The 18,140-nt window shown below is 42.5% G+C and overlaps 2 protein-coding genes and 1 pseudogene across 3 annotated transcripts in view; 1 reads left to right on the forward strand and 2 right to left on the reverse strand.

Moving 5' to 3' along the window:
- The window catches only part of LOC115436295 (zinc finger protein 239-like), a 304,587-nt gene that overhangs the window by 134,775 nt on the left and 151,672 nt on the right, over positions 1-18,140 (reverse strand). The gene's annotated exons all lie outside the window — the stretch shown is intronic.
- The window catches only part of LOC115436289 (zinc finger protein 569-like), a 237,241-nt gene that overhangs the window by 112,918 nt on the left and 106,183 nt on the right, over positions 1-18,140 (reverse strand). The window contains exon 1 of one of the 2 annotated variants that reach the window (XM_030159101.1): positions 3,545-3,678. The exons of the other annotated variant lie outside the window; for it this stretch is intronic. The gene's annotated coding sequence lies outside the window, so the exon portion shown is untranslated. Of the gene's footprint in view, positions 1-3,544; positions 3,679-18,140 lie in introns of those variants that run through there. 2 annotated transcript variants of the gene reach the window in all.
- Positions 9,016-9,134, forward strand: LOC115436469 (uncharacterized; annotated as a pseudogene).

Consider the following 18,140-nt stretch of genomic DNA (forward strand, 5'->3'; position numbering starts at 1 on the left):
CACCTTGATGATTTCTTCAAGTTTGCAGTCCATAATTGATCAGCAAAAGTGTGATTTGTTTGACTTTTAGCTGTATTATACACATTGTTTATTTATTTAGAGCTCCCATGATGAAAGCCTCACTGGCTCTGATTTTGAATATACTTCAGAGCCATTCACATCCAGAACACAACCCTGTCAACAGGTGAGAGGAGCACTGAGGGGCTGAGCTCTGGCTCTGGCTTCATTTCCTGTACCAGTGCTACAAGCCTCTGAGAACGCGCAATTCGTGCACGAAGAGGGGTATGCGCAGAGGGGGGAGGGACAAAGGGCAGTTGAGTTTGATAGAGATTTTACCATTCAATCATTTCAATGGGCCGGTTAAAATGATTGGATGGTGTTTTTCAGTCCTGTCCATTCCACAGGTGACTAAAATGTTTTATTTTTGTGTTCGAGCATTTAATTAATTGGTTGCAATCGGGGTATGAAGGGGATTTTAAGCAATATAGTCAAAAATGCTCCAAGAAAACATCTCCTACCTCACCTTTAATCACAAAACACTACAAAAACTTATTTATTTTGGTCATTGAAAGTAAAATAAGACCAATTCAATGTATTATTGGGGCCCAAGTGCTGAGAAATGGCTGCAAAGGCTCTATTGTATACGAAATGTTTTCTATTATTATTTGCTTACCGGCCAACAGGCCGTAAGCTATTGTGGTCATGCGGCATCCGGCATCGTCATCTGTCGTTGTCTGTTGTTGTCTGTTATTGTCTGTTGTTCGTTACAAAACTTTCAATTGTCTTCTCCAAAACTACAATTCCGATTGACTTTGAATGTGGTATACAGCTTCTTTATGATGATGTCAACAAAGTTAGTGAAATTATTTGGATCCAGATCTGATTCTGGATTTGGTGTGACTTTGAAAAATTTCCCCATTATAAGAGATAGGAAGTGGATCCATTCAACAACTCTGTAAATATAAATGGTATCACGTGTAAATTTCTACAGTACAGCCCTGATGGGGAGATGACCAAAACATAATGTCCACATGCTGATCAGGATCTTCTTCTGGATCCGGGAACTTACGGAAAATTTAACATGGGCTCTTATGGGGAAAAAAATTTAAATCGTCTTCTTCTCCGAAACTACAGTTCTGACTGACTTCAAACTTGGTATACAACTTCTTTATGATGATGTCGACACAAGGTATTGAAATTATTTCCATCCGGATCTGATTCTGGATTTGGTGTGACTTTGAAAAATGTCCCCATAATAAGACATAGGAAGTGGATTGATACAATAAATCAGTAAGTATCAATGATATCAAGCTGGAATTTGAATTTTTTACAGATCTGATTGGAATATGACCAAAACATGGCCTATTTCTGTAATATAATAAATACACATAACTGGGTGATAATAAATGCAATCTAGATACATTTCCCAAAGCTTTTAATTTGGCCGGTAAGCTCCAGGGCCATTGGTTCTATAATTATTATTATTGTTATTATTATTATTATTATTATTATTATTATTATTATTATTATCATTATTATTATTATTATTATCATTATTATTATTATTATTATATTTATTTTAAATAATTAACTTTTTTAATATAGTTTTGTAGGAAGACTTGAGGGCCTGAATATGCGAGAAAAGTCAATACTCTTACTCTACAAGTGAAAAGTGATGCAGATTCAACAATGTACTAATGAGTTCATGAAACTAATTATTGTTTCATGACAAAACCTCAGAACTTGTCACGCCCCCATGATCATATGAGGTCACATAAAGTCACCAACTTGAATGGATTGAATCATCAACTTGTTAAGGCTTTTCTGACCAAATTTGAGATTCAACACACACATCAAAACACAAAAACCTTTATTGGTACTAATAGGTGGCACTAAGAGTCAGATTCAATGTTGTCATGTCTTTATGTTCAGGGTGTGACTCTTATCATACATGTGAAGCCATGATGATGTAAATATGTAAATAATATTTAATTTTCATTCAAATTAATTATTTAAATAAATATTTATATAAATACCAAATTTGTTATTTTTCTCTTTATATTTTCACTCATTTGTGTTTTTCTACCTGTCTTTTTCTCTGCAATTGCTGGTTGTTTGTTGCTGCTGTTAACTGTGAAATGTCCCCATTGTGGGAGAAATAAAGTCTAATTTTATTTTATATTATCTTATCTTATCTGAGGTTTGGTGCTGATTGGATAAAAAATTGTTGAGTTATAACAATTTGGTTTTTCTTGCCGCTGCGCCCTGAACTACGGTGGCCCTGAAGGGCAAAACCACAATGACAAATTGCAAAGTACACAAGAATAAGAGAGTCACGCAAACAAGAATAAGGTTGTACTGGAAAAGGTAGGTACCTGCTGTGACCAGGATCTGGAGGCTGATTGGACTGTCTTTCTGACAGGTGGGAAAACTGGAAGTTTATATTTACATATGGCTACCACTGAAGAAATTATCAGGGATTATTTTGATGCAGAGGATACTTATGCAGTAGGACCTTCTCAGCAGTCAGCAAACTCCCATGCTCCGGCTGCACCAAGCAGACAGTGCTCACATCACTTTTTATTTTATAGATAAAAAATGCACTAATTAAATCATACATGGTTCCCTCACATCTGATTTCTTCCCTTTATCATTAAAATAGAAAAATCTGTCAAAAGATTATCCTAAAGAGATTATAGTCAGGATTAGAACCAGATACCTTACTCTACCCATATTATTAATTAACACCTGTGTTTTTTGTGACTCTGACACTGAGACTTTAGAACAACTTGTTTTTAAACTGCACTTATACCAGAGTGTTTTGGGAAGCATTTCAACACTGGATATCTGAAAAGGACACTCAGTTGCCCAAGCTGGAATACAAAGACATTAAGTAGGGAGTTATAACACAAAAAAACAGGAAATGATGTATAACACCTTCATTATTATTAGCAGTTTCTCTGCAGATGCAGATTCATGAAGAGCCACCCACTGTTCATAGTTTATATGAATGAGATAAGGAACTTTAAAAACACTGAAATGTGTCAAAACCAAACAAGCCTTGAGTGTTTATAACAATCTGAATGTACTGACTTATGATTAGACCTCTGACGTTTATTCTAGTTACTTATTTTATTTTTTGATATATATACTGTCCTGTACTAAATATGCTGTGAATGCTAGGTCCGGAAAACAGTATTTCTCTATGGAAATCTTTTGAATGTAATGCCAGAATTTGATTAATAAAGTTATAAAAATAAACCTTATCAGTGAGTTCTCTCAGCTCCATAGTTCTAACCTGCTGCCTGTGTTTCTCTTCTCCGTTGCCGGTTTCCCACTCACTCCTCCTCCCTCCACAGTTTTCTCCTGTGCTGTTCTATCCAGTCGGACTGTGGAACACTTCACTCTGCCGTGGGACTCTCCTCCACCTGGTTGTGGCTCTGCTGCCTGGGGCTATCTGCGGACTAATGCTGCTCCATGTTCAACTCCTCCGTCTCCAACTGCTCAAACTCAACACTCGCTCCATTCCATCATGTAAATCCACCTGAAAACAATACGGGCTCCTACGCAGACCTCCTTCTATCCACAGAGGGTCACGGAGAAACTTTATTTCCACACAACCTGTGGGCTCTGACTACATTCCATCCCTCTGGTCTGTCGGACTCTCCGTCGCAGCTTGTAAACGTCATCAGAGAACACCAGAGATGTGACATTCATGAACGAGTCCAGTCTTTTCAGTTTTTCAAAGTGAACGATAAAACCGATTCGCAGTTGTGAGCCGTTCTTATATTCAAATTATCCACGCTGTCTCCATGTGTCACCTGTGTCCCACTGAGTCTGGGTTGTCCACGCTGCCTTCACGTGAACGACTATTGACATCTGCGAGAATGACTTTTCCGCCCCACACCTTATTCACTTGAACGCATCTATATGCGCAGCTAACTTAGGGGAGGAGTTCTCAGAGAGAGTCCGACTGACTGGACTGGAGCCACGTTTACTTCTGTATCAGGAGGAGGAGATATGAACGACTGAAAACAAATGGAGATGCGGGATTAACTGGAGGAGCATCTTCTTCTATAAATGAAGATCCTCTGATGAGGTGGAAAAGCCGGGCCCTCGTGGACCCCAGCCTCACCGAAAACATGGTTCAGAAACTCTGTTTAGTGGGAACAGGGCCGGACTGAGACTCATTTTCAGTCCTGGAGTTTCATACCTCAGACCGGCCCACTTTAGATCACAACCGATTATTATTAAAATCATGGAATTATAACCTTACATGTTAGGTCTACACACTGTTCTGCAAAGCCTTGTAATTCAGTGTATTTTCTAAAATATTTCCAATTCAGCGCAAGTAAAGGTTGCTTCACAATGTGGATTTATTTCAACAGTGAGTGCACATCGACATCTCCAACATTACTATTCCTCACAACACAACAATAACAGAATCTATATTTTTGTTCTTATAAGTGTTAACATTTTTCAAACCTTTAAAATGTTCGAAATGAAATGAAAGAATATGAAAAAATATTAAATTAAAAAAAAAAAAAAGCTTGCTGCACTTTCTAATAAATTATTTTTGTATCCTCTGCAACAAAAGATTTCCATCACAACTTGCAGTTTGTTCCATCTTTGCTATTGAAAACTTTTGGTATAGTGAAATTAGGGGTTTGATGAGGATGATAAGAAAAAAATGTCTGTGTATCCTGTGACTGAGGGCGGGCAAAGTAATCAAAGCTAACAGCAGACTCATCTTCATCTGTGTCCTTTGTGCCTAGTGGTTCAGGGTTGTGCTGCTGAGCTGCTCCTCTGTCATCAGTAGACTCTGCTCTCCCTTTCACACTTCCTCCAGTTTCTCTAGACTCACCTGCACCTGGATCACAATAAAAAATAATATCTACAGACATTTGGACTTACTTAACTAATTAAGATATTTACATTGGCAAAATATGCAGGCTTATTTGATATTACTGTATGCTATTGCCTTTCAGTTGTGGGCTTTGTGTATTTACTGTCTCACTTTTAATAATAAAAATTAAATAAAATAGGCCAGTATTATCGTTTGGGTATAGAAAGTGGTTTTAGTGGAACTACTGCTTGTCCACACAGTCTGTTCCAACAGCTCACCTTTTCCTTCCATCCTGACAGGAACAATCCCCTCATCACTACTGGCTCCTGGCTCTGCTTCTGACACTAAAGCACATTTTAAAAATGCTCAGAATTCTCAGCACAAATCTTCTATTTTCAAAGCCTTGGTGTCAGTTTCATTCATGTAGTGCTGAATCCTGGAGCATCTCAGAGCCCCTTTCATACTGAACAGGCCTACACCATACTCTTCATTGTAGCCTATTTCTTCTAATCCTCTTCCCTCTCTGAGCAGTCCTACCTGCCCACTCTGGACTTGTGGGCTCATGGCTGGTGTCTGCTGCTGAATGTTCTTTCTGACTCTGAGGAGCTACAAGACAAAGTTTCCCAGTTATGTGGCGTCGCATCATACTATTATTTAAATTACATAACGTTATGTTACACGCCACAATGCCACACAATTCATTGACTCGATAATTAACTAGCTTGAAAGGTGGTTCATCGTCCTCATTAGTTGTTTCCAACCGGGAGGTCATTTTTGTGAAAAAGTTGCAGATTTTGGCACATTTGGCTGCGTTTGCTTCCAGAGCTTTCCTCTTTTTAATTCTTGCCTTCTCTGTGCCACTCTTTCTACTCTCCATGTTTCAAACAGCAAACACAGCTGACCATCCACAGCCTACAGAGCACAGATCATATATGCTCCACAGATCCAGTATAGAGCTACTAACCGTATGCAAGGACATGTTAGGCCAGGTCACGGTGTGTCTGCAAAAAAAGAGGAAGAAAACACACAGTTTGCTAGTAGAGGGGGTGGGGCCCAGGAACAGCAGCTGCAGATTACGTGATCAACTCAGTGCTATGACTGAACACCGGCCCCAAAAAATAAATAAATAAAATATTAAATACATATTTAAAGTGAACTCCAGCCCTCGCGGCCTAAATATTATACCGGCCCACCGGGAATATTCCCGGTCCTCCCGATTAGCCAGTCCGGGCCTGAGTGGGAACATCAGTTCCATCTGAAAGAGGATTCTCTAAGACAGGACTAATATTATCACTTGTCTTCCTTAACTCAAATTTACCAAAGAGTGATAAGGAGAGGCAGTCGAACCCACAAAGGGTGACACTGCTTTATTATTTCAGAAATAATGTCTTTAATTTTGTTCACACTTATTGTTTACACTTTGTTGTTGTTGTTTACATTGTTCTGATGTGGATTTGAGTCAAGGAGCTGAACTCCTGTTTGTAAAGTAGTTCAGGTGTACACACACCAGATAGGGTAGTACCATTTAACATTTTCTCTCTCTCTCTTATTTTTGTATTTTTTCTGTACTGTTAAAAGGTTCGTGATGAAAATTTACAGTGAAGTTCTTTTTCATGGAAATTATTTGTAGCCCATGTAGTTTTTATTGTGCCACAAAGTTTTTTTGGTGAGGGAAAATTCTAAACAGTGATTCCCACTCCCAGCAGGTGTCCTGGAGTTCAAATGAATCCCCAGTGATGGGGGTCAGAGGGGACATATAATTACCCCTCTGAAACATGAGGAGGTAAAGGCAGGGGTCATGTGACTGAAAACAAGAACCGACTGGAATTTTATCAAACAAGATGGAAAGGCCACTCATTTCACATCAGATCATAACTTTCTTCCTTCCATTCATTTCTTCCAACATTTTTAAACATGTGAGGTCAGTGTTCCAGGAATGGATAACAGGAAGAAAGAAAGAGACATGACATGAACACAAATGAAATGCATGGCCTTTCCATCTGTAAAGACATTGTCAGTGGTCAACACTGCCTCTCATGGTCCAGTGGTAAGGTTATGGGATTTAAAAATGACAATTTCTGACAATTTTTTAATCTGGGAGAAAGTGTCTGGGGTTGGTAAAATTAAGGTAAGGTTATGGGATTTAAAAATTACAATTTCTGACAATTTTTTAATCTGTGAGAAAGTGTCTGGGGTTGGTAAAATTACACAGAGGCATTTCATTGTGTTTTTAAAATGTTTAGCCATTGGTCATTTACACCTCCAGTCATCATGTGACTGAGCTGTTTTAGATGCTTCAAATCTTGAATTTATGACAATATTCTAAGTTTACTCCAGAAGTGATTCAGGTTAATAATAATGGCTGTCCAGAGTCTTTTCAAAGTGTTTCCAGCATTAATTCCAATATCATCAATGCCCCCCAGTAGTCAAGTGGTAAGGCTGTAGTATGTACTTCAAAAAGTTCTATTTTTAATATGTTTCGCATGTTCCAGATTTAATGATTGACTCAAAAAGCGGTCTGGGTTCCTCAAAATGACCATCCAGAGTTATTTCAAGGGATTTTAAACATTTATTTAAACAGCCATCTATGCAATGCAGTGGTCAAAAGGTAAGGCTCAGGAATAACAGAAGATACATTGAAGGACAAAGAAACAAAAATAACTTTCAGTGTCAAATATGATCCACGTCATTAAGTGGAGACTCACTTCTACACAATCCATTTATTTTCACAAACAGGACATAAAGCACATTCACCACATCACCGTCAGCTGTTTGTCTGTTTCATGTGTTCACATCATATGAGTTTTTATCATGAACATCAATCAAATCAATGTCAAAACCATGTCAATCTGGGATTCAACCCACAAACAACAACCGTCCAATCAAATCCTTTTTTTATTGAAATAATAAGATTAACTTATTACAGTCTTTTATTGACACACAAATCAAATAAAACTCCAATAAAACACAAACGGAAGCTTTTCTCGATTTCTATTTCTAAGTGGTGATAGATTGATCAGATCTAATCTCAGCAGGTCGGTCCATCCATTGTTGGACAAACGGTGGTGTTTCCATTCAGTCCACAATGGGACAAATGGTGGAATTTACACAGGAAGCATCAATCTACTGTAAAAATCAGGAGTTTCTTCAAAGATGGCAGTATTAATATCCACCACACAAACCAAACACAAGGAACATTAAGACTGAACAATGAATGTAGGACAGAAAACTCTGGTTGACTCAAAAGCACAACTAACTCTAGTTCATGTTGGACGTGATGAGATGGAACCTCATCTGGATGTGGCTTTGGAGATCTTCCAGGTTTACCCACAATTTAACTCTCCAACCATGGATGGAGGTTTAGGATCACGACCAGGGAATCAAAGTCTCATTGTTACACATAAAAAGTCACATTTCAGTATAAATGTTGTTCTACTTTTTTAATAAAAGCATCATACAAAGAGCATTGCGTTGTTCTGTATGTTCCCCTTAGTTGTTGTTTCTATTAATAAATCCTTTTTCTCCCTTCATGTGCATTTCAGTTCTATCCATTCACATATATAAACAGGAGACTGTGGTCAGTGACAGGAGAAGTGGCGTGAGTGACACTTCAGATTCAGAAGTACCCATATCGGATGTGGGACAGTGGTAACAGTTGACTGACAGGAGGCTCAACTGGGCTCAACCAATTATTTTATTTGGGCCGAATAAAATGATTGGTCAGACTTTTATCAGAACTATATGAGAATTAAATATTGCTGAGTTTCAATACCTGGTGGATTTCTTTTACATTTTAGTTTGACACAAGTATATTAGGAGCATTTTAAGATGACAAAAGAAAAGTATAAAAATGCCACATCATACAGTATAGCTTTAAAGGCAGGTTTGAACTGGCACAACTTCATCCTAAACTGGCTGCAGTTGTTGTGGCGGTTGGACGCTTACGGCCACGGTGAAAGCAACGTTTCACAAGGTAACCCTCAAATGTGTTGTGACACCATCGTTTTGTTATCCTCCTGTAATGACTTCTATCTCTGTAATGTTGCAAACCTCTGTGTTTGGTGCAGTCAGCGTATCGGGTGTCAGTCTTTGAGATTCCTTTGGAACCTCTTCCGCTCACATGCAGCGGTACTGAATCTACAAAAAGGGAGAGAAGGACAGGCACACTCACTTACGTCCATACCACCCTGAACATGCCCAATCTCGTCTAAACTTGGCAGCAAACCAGGGTTGGGCCTAGTCAGTCCTTGGATGGGAGGCAGCCTGGGAATACCAGGTGCTGTAAGCCTTTACCCTCTTCTGTGTGCCCAGCACAGGGTGCTTCGCTTCACCCATTGACAGGAGAAAAAGATACATTTATTCCCTCCGAAACTCAGAGAGTGCCATGGAGACAGGGACCAAAAGTCTGGATGCATGGAAAGAAAAGACACAAGAAGGAGAGGGTGGTGCTGTTGTCGCTTCAGCCGTTTGCCCCCTTTACAGCCAAAAACAGTCAAGACAAACCCCCACCCGATGCCTGCAAAGGTCTTTACTGCTTCTGTTAAGCCCTTTCAAAATGCCAATACATTTCCTTTGTCCACACTGAATGAATCCAAAGAAAGGAGAGGTTTAGAGAGTGCCAACAAAAAATGTGCCCATAAAGAAACTGTCTTTACAGAGATCAATAAAGGTGAAAAGTTACAGTTTTCTCCTCTTCAAAAAGACTCCCAGGTTTTGGCGTCTGACGCCATCATAGCTTTCGTTTTTCAGGAATGAATTCATTTGTATTTTTCTCTTGTTGATATACTGTTGGTTGGTGAAGCAGCAGGAGCAGCACCCTCTGCTGGTCACACAGAAAAGTGTAAAAGCTTACAGCACCTGGTATTCAGGTTTTGCACATACGTCACATGATCACGTGGTTTTCTGTTTATGACGCCATATTGGTAGGCAAGCTTTCCTTGGATCGTACAATTGCCCATTGTTGGTGATATTTATCTTTCTCCTGTGTAGATCTACAATAACATAAAGCTTTAAGCAGTGTGATCATGGTAACCACATGTGTTGCGGTTGGTTGCAATAGATGAGTTTCATGTGACGCATACATTAAGTCTTGGAGGTGGAAGTCACGCTGAGTTCATTGCGTGTTAAACAATGGACCTGCTAAACTCCTGTGTGCCATTTATTACTTAGCTGTCACCAATTATAAGTTAGGCAGAAAGACCGCTCATTTCCATTGGTGGCAGCAGTGGTTCTGTTCTGCCGACCGTTGTTTATCGTTATTATCATGGTTAGTGTAGCTTCTCAGTATAGTTAGCCTGCATGTCTGTTGCGCTTAGCGGCGTGGAAAAAAAGAACTGTCATCATGTGGTACGGTGATGAAGACCCCTTTAAACCTACCAGGAGGTCTTCCCCTAGCCAGTCACCCTATAGAGAGAGAGTGATTGTGGATCTATCTGCTCCCTTTGCCGGCAATGGCAGCCAGAGTTTCCTCAGCTGGGTGAAGCAGCTGGAAGTGGCAGTCGGAGCTACGGTGGGTGACACCGGTGAGTTCAGTGGGCAGCTGGTGAGAATACTCCCCACCCATCTGTGCAAGTCTGCTTTTCTACTATGGGACAGCGTTCCCAATGCAGTCAAGTCAAATTATGCGGTTGTGAAAGAGAAGATGGGATTGGCTTTTGGACAGAGACAGTTAATGGACCGTTTTAGAGCTAACCTATCGGCTCATTCACGAGTTCCGGGGAAGAGCCTGGAGGTGTATGCGGCTGATGTGAGCCGGCTAGTAGCTGGTACTCGTGTTTTTGCCTCCGAGTTGCTCGCGCATAACTGTTGTTAGTAAACATTGAAGCTCATCTATGGTGCCTTTATCACAAGCAGACATACTCACAAATAACAAAACACGCAAACACAAGTCCGAAGAAAAACATGATATAAAGCAACAGTTCTGACTCTCAGGATCCAGCTAGCGTGCCTACCAATATGGCGGTGTAAACAACAATTACATGACCAGTGATGTCAGCTGCAAGTCTTGAATACCTGTGCATGTAAGAAAATCACCAAATCCTCCATTCATTGGATGTGAGGTGGAGAATTGCAGGAGGTTTATGCAGCTGGCATACACTTCGGGTAAACTTGGGAAAGAGTGCAAGCACTTAGAAAGAACACAAAAAGCAAAGCCATATGCGACGCCTGCGCTTCTGACCCAGGAGTCACTTAACACTATGCTGGACAATGGACTGATATCATCTGAATGGAGCAGACATTGCGAAGCGCTAAATGCAGCTGCAAAGGATGCCAGCACTGATGGTGTATTCCCAGTTTTCTATGGGGATGAGGGGTATTCCAGCCAATGGTATTTTTCCTCTATTTTTACCAATGAGTTGGACAGCTAGTGTCCATTTGGCCAGACAAGGGTCCCTTTTGACGCCATAACTGGGCAGTGGAATTGTAAGTAAGTAAGTAAGTAAGTAAATTTTATTTATAGAGCGCTTTTCACAGACAGAGTCACAAAGTGCTTTATCAATTCAAATCAGAATCAAATTAAGTTTACAGAGACCCAACAGAATCCTTCAGGAGCAAACACTTGTGATTGGTGACAGTGGCGAGGAAAAACTTCCCTTTAACAGCAGAAACCTCGAGCAGACCCAGACTCCTGAAGGATGGCTGTCTGCCTTGACCAGTTGGGGTTAAAGAGAGAGAGAGAGTAAAGGAGGAGAAAAGAGAGAGCGATAGAGATATAGAGAGACTGGGGGGGGGGGGGGGCAATGACACATGGAGTACGTTATGATGAATACATAGAGTGTAATCAGTTTGTGGTGGCCCTAGGTCAGGTGGGAGACTAAAAAGCCTTTTTGAACAGGAGGGTTTTGAGGTGTCTCTTAAAGCTCTCTACAGAATCCATGGACCGTAGGTGTAGAGGCAGGTCATTCCATAGACGTGGTGCCACAGCTTTAAAAGACCTGTCACCGCGTGTGCTAAAACAGGTGCGTGGAACCATCAGCAGGTACTGTCCTGAAGACCTCAAGCTACGAGTCGAGCTGTAGGGCTGGATCAGGGAAGCTATGTATGCAGGGGCCTGGCCATGTAGGGCCCGGAAAGTTAGCACAAGAATTTTGAAATGAAGACGATATAGAACAGGGAGCCAGTGGAGGAATTTAAGGATGGGAGTGATGTGGGTTCTCCTGTTTGTGTGGGTCAGGAGCCTGGCAGCAGAGTTCTGGACAAACTGTAGACGGGCCAGCTCCTTCTTGTTTAAGCATGTAAACAGGCTGTTGCAGTAGTCTAAGCGAGAAGATACAAAAGCGTGAACGATCATCTCGAGCTCATTTGTGGACACCATAGATCTGAGTTTGGAGATGTTGCGTAGGTGGAAGAAACAGTTTTTGACTAGGTGTTTGGAGTAGAATTCTAAAGACATGTCCTGGTCAAAGATGACACCCAGATTCCTCAGTTTGGTCTTTACCGAGGAACTCAGGTCTCCAAGGTGATGTTTGATCCCTGGGATTGCACTATCCGGGGCAATGATGAGGGTCTCAGTTTTGCTGGAGTTCAGCTGGAGGCTGTTATCATTTAGCCACTGCTTCAGCTCTGACAAGCAGTTGGTTAATGAACTCAGTTTGTGGGGCTCAGAGGAGTTAAAGGAGCAGTATACCTGGATGTCATCCGCGAATAGATGATAGGAGACATCACTATAGTGTTGGATAATGTGGCCAAGTGGGAGGACATAGAGTAAGAATAGCACTGGTCCCAGGACAGAGCCTTGGGGCACACCACACAGTAGATCCGCTGAGTCAGATTGGAAGTTGTTTATTGACACAGTGAAGCTTCTGCCAGTCAGGTAAGAGGAGAACCAGTCTAGCACAGGACCTGACATCCCTACCAGGTCCCTCAGTCTCTCAATCATTATGGTATGGTCCACTGTGTCAAAGGCTGAGGAGAGATCTAGCAGGACCAAGACCGTGGATTTCCCGGAGTCAGCCGCCATCAGGATGTCACTAGACACTTTTAATAGTGCGGTTTCTGTTGAGTGGCGTTGTCTAAACCCAGACTGAAAAGTGTCATAGATCTGGTGTGTCTCCAGAAAAGCTGTAAGTTGTTTAGACACTGCCTTCTCAAGGATTTTGGCCAATAGGGGGAGCTTTGAAATGGGCCTGTAGCTTTTGAAGTCTGTGGGGTCCAGTGTGGTTTTCTTTAGTTTAGGTTCTATGATGGCCTGTTTGAAGGAGCTGGGAAACAAACCAGTTGAGAGCGACAGGTTAAAAAGCTTTGTGACCCATGGTCCAATAGTGTCAAAGACACCGACAAGGAGCTTATGGGGGAGGATGTCTGCAGAGTTGGAGGAGGGTTTCGTTTTGGATAAAAGTGCTGAGATGTCCTCCAGTGTCACAGGGTCGAAAGAGGACCAGGTTTGCAGAGGGGGATCATCTCGGGTCAGACGGCCAGAGGGTGGTGGGATATTGTGTTTAATATCCCTGATCTTGTCTATGAAGAAGTTTAGGAAGTCATTGCTGTCAGCTTTACAGAGCACAGGGGCAGCAGGGACAGCAGGGGACACAATGGACTGGATTGTGTCAAAGATTACTTTGGGGTTTTTCTTGTTTGTTGCTATAAGTTTGTGGAAGTAGCTGGATCTTGCCTCCTTAATCATTTTATTTAATGAGGTTATGAGATCTTTAAGATGTAACCTGTGTACTTCCAACTGGGTTGATTTCCAAAGACGCTCAGTTTTGCGACAAGTTCTCCTTAGGTTTAAGATGTTTTCATTTATCCAGGGACAAGACCACTTACGAGTGACATTGGTTTTCACGGGAGCCACCTGGTCAAGAATAGAGCTGCAGTGTGTGGCCAAGCACTGGATAAACTCATCAACATTGGGACACTCATTAAGAAGACTAGGGTTAAACAGGGCACGGAAATCCTGGGCTGTGGACTCTGTAATAATCCTCCTCTTGGCCCTTCTAGGTGCAGGCTTGGGCTCAAGAGGCACACATAAGTCAAAAAACACACCACAATGATCACTCAAGTGGACATCCTCAACACACACATTTGTGACGTGTAAGCCCAATGAGAAAACCAGGTCCAGGGTATGTCCTTTCTTATGGGTGGGGCCAGATACATGTTGTTTGAGGTTAAAAGTGTCAGTCATGGCTAAAAGTTCCATTGCTGGGCTGGATGAATTGTTGTCGATGTGCAGATTGAAATCCCCAAGAATTAAAACCTTCCCCAGTTTTATTATTGATGTTAGGAAATCACTGAAATTGCTTAAGAAGGCACCAGCAGGGCCAGGGGGACGGTAGATTAAGAAACAGTAAAACACACTGGACGAGCCAATCTTGATCATTTGTGACTCAAATGAGGGAAAGTCATCGGTGCTCATCCCTCTGCATATGTATTTGTCTTGGTGCACTACAGCAAGGCCACCGCCCCGGCGACAGGGGCAGGGCTGACCAACAGCAGAGCAGCCAGGAGGGCACAGTTCATTTAAATGAATGAACTCCCCATCCCTCTGCCACATCTCCGTCAGGAATAATGCATCCAAGTTCCTGTTGGTAAAAAGCTCATTTAGGGAGAAGGATTTGTTGGCAATGGAACGTGCATTTAGTAATCCAAACCGGCTAGGTGGTGGTGACGTCATGGTGTTCGTGTCCGCTGTGTGTAATGGGATTTGTCTCAACCACCTACGATGCCTTTTAGCAGAGTGAAACCCCATACAAGACCTGGATATGACAGGAATGGGGAAGAGCAAGGCAGAGGTGTAGGCTGCTGGAGATGGGGAAGGAGAAGAGGAATTCACTGAGGTGGTTAGTTGACAGGTGGACAGTGAGGGCCTGGGAGAGGAGGAGAGATCATTTGGGGTGTTGTTTATTCTCACTACAGATTTTACAGGAGACTCTGGACGTGGTGATATTAGATGTGACCAGCAGGGGGAGCAGGTGGCTGCAGCAGAAGGGGGAGGGCATAGTCACATAGGTGTGGGTGTGGTTTTGGTCAGGACAGCGTGTTGGATGTTTTGAGCCAAGACCCTGCTGCCTAGTCTAGAGGGGTGAACACCATCGGACTTATAGAAGGAGGAGCGGTTCCAGAACAGATTAAAGTTATCAATAAAACTGAAGCTGTTCAGAGCAGAGGCGGACTGGAGCCAGGTGTTCAGGCTGAGGAGTCGGCTGAAACGGCCCACACCACGGGCAAAGGAGGGGAGGGGCCCGGAAATGAAAACAGCCTTCCCGGATCCTTTCAGTTTATCAAAGAGGTTTTTAAAATGAACCTTTGTCACTTCGGACTGTTGAAGAGAAGTGTCATTGAAGCCCACGTGAACTATGATCCGGGTAACGGTGGACGGCAGTGAGAGCAGCAGCTGAGGCAGTGCATGGAGGATGGAGGTGACGGTGGAACCAGGAAAACACCTGGTTATGGCGTTAAAGAAACGGACGTGATGGATGATGGAGTCCCCGAGGATAGCGGTGGTCGGAGGGAAAAGTGGTCGAGGAGACGGTGTTGAAGGTGAAGGGTTCCTGGTCTCTCTAGGAGGACATTCCACGGGTGGACCGTCGGTGTGACGGCGGACGGCCTCTCGGAGGAGGCGGCGCCGGGCAGAGGAGCAGACCGAGGAGCAGGGACCCTTGTTCGACGGCTTTACAGGAGGACCGGCTTTAGGACCGTCACCGGTAATCAGCTCGGTGGCAGCCACGGTGTCAGCAGGAGCCGGTTCCCGGACAGAGCCAGGTGGGATGGGGGGCCGTGGCAGGGGGAGCCGGAGCGTCCTCCACGGACAGGACGCCGAAGCGGTTTGATGTGCTGATGGTCGGCGGTGGTGAGTCTTTGCTCGTGTTCTTTTTGCGGCCACGAATCACCACTTCAGACCAGGGTGTAGAACACGGGGGGCGAGAACAGGCAGAGGAAGGATCCCATAACACCGTATCATCACAGGAGGCTTTGGGCTTCTCTGCGCTTTTCAGGAACAGACTGGACTGTGTGGGAAGGCGGCTGGAGAAACCACAGAGCTGGGCATTTTTCTCCGCGAGTTCTGCGGAGAGGCGCAGTATTTCCTCTTTGAGATCCGCGATAGTTTGGTAAGCCTTTACCAGGGTTTTGTTTGCTTGGACGAGAGGACTATCTCCGGCTGATGAGGATGACGCCATGGTGGAAACAGCGAGATACCGGGGCAGAGCGCGGGAAGCGGTGGGTGACAGCCACAGGTAAGGATCCACTGACAATACTGACCTGTCCTGATGGAGGTTTGGGTTGATAGCGTCAAGTTAAAAAGACACGGTTAAGAGGTTGGGTTCAAGTGAGTAAGCATTGAAAGGCAAGAAATAAGTAGTTAAAAGGCTGTATTTCTAAGAGTAGATCCGCCGGCGGTTTGACAGACGCCACGCATGCGCAGAGGAGCGTGAATGTGGGTGCCGGAGGACGTGTTCACCATATGATCACCATGTGGTGGATTTTCCAAGAGTCCTCTGGCACACTAACAGCAACACCTGACCTTTCAGCTGAGGACATCTTTGACTTGGAGACTCACATACTTGAAAATTCAATTCCATGTCAATCACTAAATTTGGACACAGACAAAATCATCCATTTAACTGAATATTTCTATGACAAAAAGCGCATCCCACCACCACAACAATTAGCTGTTACACTGAAATCAGTTGAACATGATCCACCATCTTGTTTCATTCCCCATGAGGAAACCTGTCCCTTCAATCCTGGTCCAACGCCGCCCAACCTCAGTGGTCCAAAAATTGTTACAAACAAGGCAATAGTGTACGGCATCAGTTATATATAAAAAAAGTATGCCTCTTCATTATCATCACCATTATTTTTGATATTGTTGTGCATGCTGTTGTTAACTGATCAGAAGGATGGTGGGTCAAATGGTGCAAACATTTGTCTCAAAATGACAGATGCCTCTGTAGGAGTCATGGAGTGCCCATGTATGTGAGATTCCAGGAGTACACTTCTGGATTCCACAATTACAATAATCGGACTGTCCTCATCCTTCCCCTGTGTGAACTTCTGTTGTCAGCTTTTGCGGTATGACTGCCATAAAAACACTTCAAATGAAATACACAGTGACATTACCACGATCAATCTCCATAAGAAGAGATCACAACCTAATGGCTTGAATGTCTTTCAACAGCTACATACAGCCACTATTACCTTAAAATGATTAAAAGTCTGTGCTGTTATTACATTACAGAACAAAACAGCCAGTGGAAGCATGCTGAACACTCTAGAGTTCTTCAGTGACAACCGGTACCACCATCAGACTGTTTGGAAAGCATTCCACCATTTTCTGTCCATGTCTGAGTTTGACTTTGGATTCAGTTGCTATCAGTGTGGATACCATCCACCTGTGGTGATAGCAGACACCAATTGGAAGCTTGCCTTCAATGTACCATGTAAAATTCTCTCTCCCTTTGACAATCTTAGCTCTACTACAGGTGAAAGTACAAACAGGATGCATTTCACAAATTGAATGTTGTAATTTATGACTGCACACATTAACAAATGTATTACATGCCAATATGTTACCTCACTGAAATGTCTTTTTTTCTTGAGACACATTAGGCATCCCTGTCAGTGGTAGTAAAACTGTAATTCTGTCTGTCTGTCCATTCATCTGTCCGTCTGTCTGCCTACAGTTGGAACCTTCCAAAGGCCAAATCCTGGACAAATATCTGAAAAAGATCTAGAGATAGATATGGTCAAAACCTGGTGTGACATGGATAAGGCCAAAATTGCTGAAGGCTTCATATCAGGTTAGCATTGCAAATGATATGATCCTCTTGGCTATTTTACTTATTGTGAGGTTTGAATTTGTTCAAGGATATTTTTTCAAGGGTATATAGCCATAACACCTAATTGTATGGTGTGTGTACCAAATAAATGAATTTATTACAGTGTGTATTTCATATGTATACAAGAACAAAATTCATCAATCTGTCCAGTAGAAGTCTACAGTATTCAACCTTGGTACCATGGATGGGAGAGCACACCAGGGTGAGGAGAATCCTCCCAAAAATGGAGATACTGAAGGCACTTTAAAAAAAAAAAAAAAAAAAAAAAGAGCAGATGCCAAGAAGCCTAACACCAGCCAGAAAATTAATGAAGACATAATCCTTGACTTCACTGAGATGAAGACAGTAGGCATTTAGCTTCACATTTTGTTGTCTGACTCACTGTTTTGGCCTCAGTTATTGCATTTGCAAGTGCATGATACAAACTTGTCTTTTTATAGTGCAACTATTTCCTCCAACATACACATTAGTTTTACTAGTAGTACTACTCGTAATAATAATAACAACAATTAAAGCTG

This window comes from Sphaeramia orbicularis, chromosome 16 (assembly GCF_902148855.1).
Source record: "Sphaeramia orbicularis chromosome 16, fSphaOr1.1, whole genome shotgun sequence".
NCBI classification, from domain to species: Eukaryota; Metazoa; Chordata; class Actinopteri; order Kurtiformes; family Apogonidae; genus Sphaeramia; species Sphaeramia orbicularis.